General features: G+C 38.4%; 1 pseudogene; it reads right to left on the bottom strand.

Moving 5' to 3' along the window:
- Nucleotides 1-580: 580 nt before the first annotated feature.
- LOC127975888 (transcription factor Sox-11-like) lies at nt 581-3,976 on the bottom strand (annotated as a pseudogene).
- Between the last annotated feature and the right edge of the window lie 1,963 nt (nt 3,977-5,939).

The raw sequence follows: 5,939 nt of genomic DNA, 5'->3' as shown, positions 1-5,939 counted from the left end.
AACTCCATGCAACATTTAGTAAATTCATCCATTCATGCATTTGCATGCTTCCGAGACTAAAGGCGCATTAATGCTGCAGTAATCATGTTCTTAAATGCATATCGATTTGAAATGTCTAAGGGGTATATTATATTTAAGAGTGATTGCGTATTATTGCTTATAAACCATTTTTTCTAAGCTGCATGACTGGTCACTAGTACAAAAAAGAGGGCAGTGTGAGTCGGAGGGCTTTATGGGAGGAGGTGGGCTCTCCGGCAGTGATTAGTGGCAGCTGTGAAGCATTCATGCTGCGTCTCTCCTCTTCACTCCAACAGACCACAAAATCCCACCAATCACAGGACCCCGCTTTCAAACAGCGCAAAATTTGATTTCTTAAAGGGGCCGCTGCTTCGAACGGGAGAAGGGGAGCATTGTTTTGATTTAAACTGGTGGGTTTTCACTGGTTCCTGTCAGGAAAGATGTATATTTTCAAATTAAAATCAGATTATGTAAAGCTTTTTGACCTATTTTTATGGGTAGCCTACTTATACAATACAAACAATGACATCATTTCATTTAACAAATTGAGAGGAGATTTTATGGTGGTAAGTATTTGTTTATTAAAAGATGAGTCAAAGAGAGGTTCACATTTGGAATGTGAGGCTAGACTGCCTTGTACTTCGCCATTTTTCCCTGGCAAAGAGTCCATCATATTCCAAACCTTGTATCAAAACAGACTTCATGTAAGACCCACATAAAAATAAACAAAATATGTTTAAGTGCAAGAAACAAAAATACAGGTTTATGGTTGGTGTGTTGTTGTTTTTAATAGAAAAAGACGGCAGTCTTAAGTTGAAAATAAAATGTTTCATCATATGAAACAAGGATATGGAATGTACCTTTTTTTGCTTTCTTGGTATTTCATCAGCCGGACCACCGACATTCATTATTTGCCCATTATGGCACATTTTCAAAACTGAGTCATTTTCAAATTGGTTGCAGGACATGAATTGTCCAATTTTTGTGGGTCAGTTTAAAGAGAAATGGTGGGGTTTTTCTCCACAGAAAAGCACACTGTATGACCATATTCAGTTACGATCAGTTCCAGCTGATTTCTTTATTCATTAATGACTTCAGCATCATGACCAATAATGATGTTGACAGAGCAAAAGTCTGCCTGCCCATCATTTTGCTACAAAAATGCAAAAAAAAAAAATGCAAAAAAAAAAAAAAAAAAAAACATTATTGTAGATGGTCTGCATTTACAAGTAAATATATTGCACAAAAAATGAAGGGGAAACAGTATGTGCCATTAGAAAGAAAAAAAAAATCCAGTCTCACACCTGCGATTTGGGACCCACCCACATATCACGAGTATGATATACATAAACTCCTAACTTTACTATTTTACAGTACATATACAATCTTGAAACTAATACCAGCACTGAGGTATGCATCCCCCCACCTCCCCAATGCCATATGTTCTACAAATACTCAACAAATTTGATCTACAGCTGTACAAAACCTAGCTTAAAATCACAAGGCATTTTTGATGCAAGTTTTAATTTAAACTTAATCCTTAAACCAGGACCCCCTTGCATGCTTAAAACAAATGATAAAGGGAAGAAGTGCCTGAAACTCACTGAGTGCCCAGTAAGAACATTCCCTTTTTAACTGTACAAAAATATGCCTGAAAATAGTTTGCTTTCTTTTAAAAAGATGAGGTCTGTTATGTATCAAAATGCTTCCTCTAACACCTGCAACTCTAAGGAGGTTTAGGCTGCTTAAGTTTCAAACCAGTAGGTAAACAGAATCGGTTCCAAAAAGAAAAGAAAAGAAAAAAAAAAGAAGAAAAAAAAGTTCCGGCATTTAGAAATGACTAAACCACGTTTGAAAGAAACGTCCTGAACGGTAATAGTTCACAGATTTGCTTTGAGTCAGTCCACAGTCTTTACATTTTCAGCTCCCTGCAGTTAGAAAGAGGGTATAAGATGCATAGAAGTTCTCAGATTTTCCCTTTGTGGTCCGCTTTAGTTGAACAGTAATTGTAGACCTACAGAAAAATCCATAAAACCCTGTCATGCTGCCAGAAAAAAAAGGTCTGCAGACTTTTTTTCTTTTTTGCTACAGTACCAGCTTCATGAGCATCTAATTCCCCAAACATCTCCTCTCATATGGCAAACCATTTTAACATTTATTCCTTCAAACTAATTAGTATCTATTTTTTGCTACTGTATTTTATTTTGATCACTAGCAAATAATACAATAGTGACTAGTATTTTACTAAATGTCACTACTATTTTATTAAATACTGGTACTTATTCCGTGATTTTTTATTTATTCATTTATTTGTTGGTTATCGTTCCAGGTTTTTTTTTTTCACATTAACTGAAAAGTTTTTTTTTGTAACATTCTGAATTGCCCTATTCAGAAGCTATTCTGACCTGTCTTTACATATGACAAGTAAACTAGTGTAACAAGTGAGGTAAGTAGACTACTAGAATAGTGACTAGTATCACGGTAGTGCTATGAAGTAAATAGAATAGTCACCATTGGAATACCTACCCGTAATAAAAAACAAAAAAAAAAAACAAAAAAAAAAAACACATGATACTAGTAACACTGGCACAGACACTATATAGTTTAAATAAATAAATGCTAAAATGGCTTGCCATACTTGCCTCCTTCGCAAAGCCCCTATGTGTGGACCACCAGAAGAAGGCAGATGAAAGAAATACGTACAGAACAGAGCATTATACCTCTCCCGTATGTTATTACTTGTCTTATTTAGTATGTAAAAACCAGGTCAGAAAAGTTCGCTTCGAGCCAGTCCCCAGCTATCATTTCGCTGAGCTCAGGCGTGCAATAGTCTGGAAATTCAAAGTGGGAGCCGAGGCTGCCCTCACTAAAAGACTCCAACTCCTTATCCACCAGAGAGAGGGAGAGATTCCCTGGGTTTTGGTTGCCCAACTCCGAGCTTTGCGCGGAGGAGGCGAAGTTCAAACTGAAGTCAAAAAGCAAGTCGTCCGCGTCTTCGCTCGAGCTGGAAGAAGTGGAAACTGACCTAGAGGATGCTGGTGAGACGGATGCTGGATACATTGTGCTCTGCTTGGTGATGTTTTTGAAATTGTAGAAGAGTCTGTTGTTCCGGACCTCCTCGTACATGCTGGCGCCCTCGGACTCTGTAGACGAGCTCAAAGTTGGGCTGGCGGGAACTTTCGCTACATTGTAGGCTTGGATCGGATCTTCTTCCTCCTCCTTCACCCGGACTCGAGAGGAGTCCTCCTCTGAGTCGTCGTCGTCGTCTTCATCCGTGAATTCACTTTTAATGACAGTCTTTGAAACTTTCATGCTCTTAAACGCGTACTCGTCTCCGTAGCCGTGAGACTTGCGTCCCGTCTTGTTCGCTTTCAGTTTGGGACATTTCTTGGAGTTCTTGGACATTTTGTTGCAGGACTTCTCTGGAGATGGCGCTGAGGGTTTGGAGGAACTGTCCAGCTTTGGTTTCTTCTTGGGTCTGTATTTGTAGTCAGGATAATCAGCCATGTGTTTCAACCGGAGTCTTTCGGCTTCCCTGATGAAAGGTATCTTTTCGCTGTCCTTCAGCATTTTCCAGCGCTTCCCCAAGCGTTTGGAGATCTCGGCGTTGTGCATGTCTGGAGACTGTTCCATGATCTTTCTCCGCTCGATTTTAGACCACACCATAAACGCATTCATCGGTCGCTTTATGTGTCCGGTCGCTGTCTTGCACCAGTCTGGGTTTATCGAAACCATGAATTCACTTTCGTCGGAGTCGGTGGCTTCTCTGGACATGCTGTCCGTTTCGCTGTTGTCCGTTTGCTGCACCATGGTGCCGTTTCTGTGTTGTCAGTCCAAAATATCGCTCGCGTGCGTCTGCTCTCTGCGCCTCAGAGGTTCACCCACTCTTTCCAGAGTTACAAACCGCCTTCTTAACTACTTCTTGGCTTTTTCATCTACATGACATCATGGGTAGCGCTCCAATCACATCCTTTCCACTCCGCCCTACAGACTCCATACAGCTCGCTTTAACCCTTAACGCACTCCCGTCTGGACCCACGCTGCGCGAGACGCGCATATCACCAGATAAACTGAACGGGGAATGCGAGTGTCAACACGTAAACAAGCGAAACCAAACAAACCGTTCGCACCAAATGTTTAAAAATCCTTTACGATGTGAGACTATAGGAGCGAGTCGTATGTTGTGAAAACATTTGTGTATATGGAAGCTGTTTTCACTCGCTCTCCACACACTCTCTCTTAATAAAATACTGAAGGTGGCGCTTGGACACTGTTCCTGTGTTCATATATGGGTGACTCTTCAATGAAAGGAAATGTTCTGTCTGTTGGGATGGTTTTAGAGGAAGAAAAGCTTTTTAATAAAACAGTCATTCTAGGACAGATTGTAACAACTGTTCTGTGTGTTTAATTAGCTGAAGAAGAAGAAGAAAAAAAACTTGAAAATAATGTTAAATTATCATTATTCCCTATACCCAGACATTACTATAACCTTCCCTATTTAATAAATATATATAAAAAAATAAAACCTTAATTTAGATAGTAGTTGTTATGCTGCTGTAATTTCCATGACAGTTGTATGTTTTATGTTTTATAGTGTATGAAGGAAACAGGAATCTAATTCTCAGCTAAACTACAATAAAAAATGAATAAATAAATAATAACAATGATAAAACAATCCTCCCACATTAAATCAATAATCCACACTAGCACACACCAAATCCCAGTTGAGGTTTGATCAAAACAAAAATCAATGATCAATTATGCATGGATGTGTGATACATAAAATAAAAAAATAAAAAACACTGAAAAACGTATACCTTTTAACACCAGTGTATCTGTCTCTATATGTGTATTTGTCAATATAATTGTATTTTTTTATTTTTTATATAAAACAGAGTGGTTTTTACAATAACATTATCATTAATTAGTTTTCAAAAAAAAAAAAAATAATTCTAATTATGCATTTATTTGTTATATAATTATTTACAAACATGAAAAAGGCTATAGCTTCTTAGAGCTATGCATTTAGCAAATGACTTGTGATTGTCTAAAGTGGCTTATTTCTGCCTGGGAATAAATTCATTTTCAGTTTTCTCAGCTAAAGGGAATAGTAAATGTAATTTCTCTGTAAGCTTCATTCAAACCAAACACATATCTTCTCTGCCCACTGTGGTTAACAGTCAGTAATGTTACTCGGAACTATGCATCTCCTGTTTTCCGTCCCCTAGAGGGCAATAACTAGCCCCTGAGAGACCTTACATCACCCTTACCTCTGATGATGGAAGAAACTGCCCTGAGTAGTGGACATGTGACTAGTTTTGCTAAAAAAGGTAAAGCTCGAGCACATACGACAATCTTACAGAAGCAAAAAGATTGACCAAAAACCTGCCCCCACTCTCTCACATTTATCCAATCCGCCTTAAAATCTCAAGGTCATCCATTTGTAAAAAAAAAAAAAAAAATAAATAAAAATATAAAATAAACAAAAATTAAATTATATGTAACACAGAAATCTGAAGCCAAGACATCCTCCTCGGCTATTGGACAAGAGCAGAAATTTTGAATGAACAGGTACCTATGGTTTCGGTCTGCTCTACTGCTTTGGTTACATCATCGTTCTTGTGATAGGCTCACAAACAGAGGTGAATCAGCGCTGCCTAATGATGTGCCGCTCATTAGCATGGCTCGTTAAGGGCTGTGAATGAGGTGAGAGTGTCAGCCACTGCAGAGGTGTGAGTCATCCTGAAAAAGGGAGGGTCTCTGTGCAGGGAAATCTGAGACATCCTCTCTCCCTTGACTGCTGTGCACAACACACACACATTTGTTTTTCTATCATGGCAGTCGACTTTCGATTGATTTCTTTTATTTTTTATTCATTTATTTTTAATACTGACCTAATGATACTTTCTAACCCTAAATTT

This window comes from Carassius gibelio, chromosome B17, assembly GCF_023724105.1.
Source record: "Carassius gibelio isolate Cgi1373 ecotype wild population from Czech Republic chromosome B17, carGib1.2-hapl.c, whole genome shotgun sequence".
NCBI lineage: Eukaryota > Metazoa > Chordata > Actinopteri > Cypriniformes > Cyprinidae > Carassius > Carassius gibelio.
This window is presented reverse-complemented; position numbering and strand designations above follow the sequence as displayed.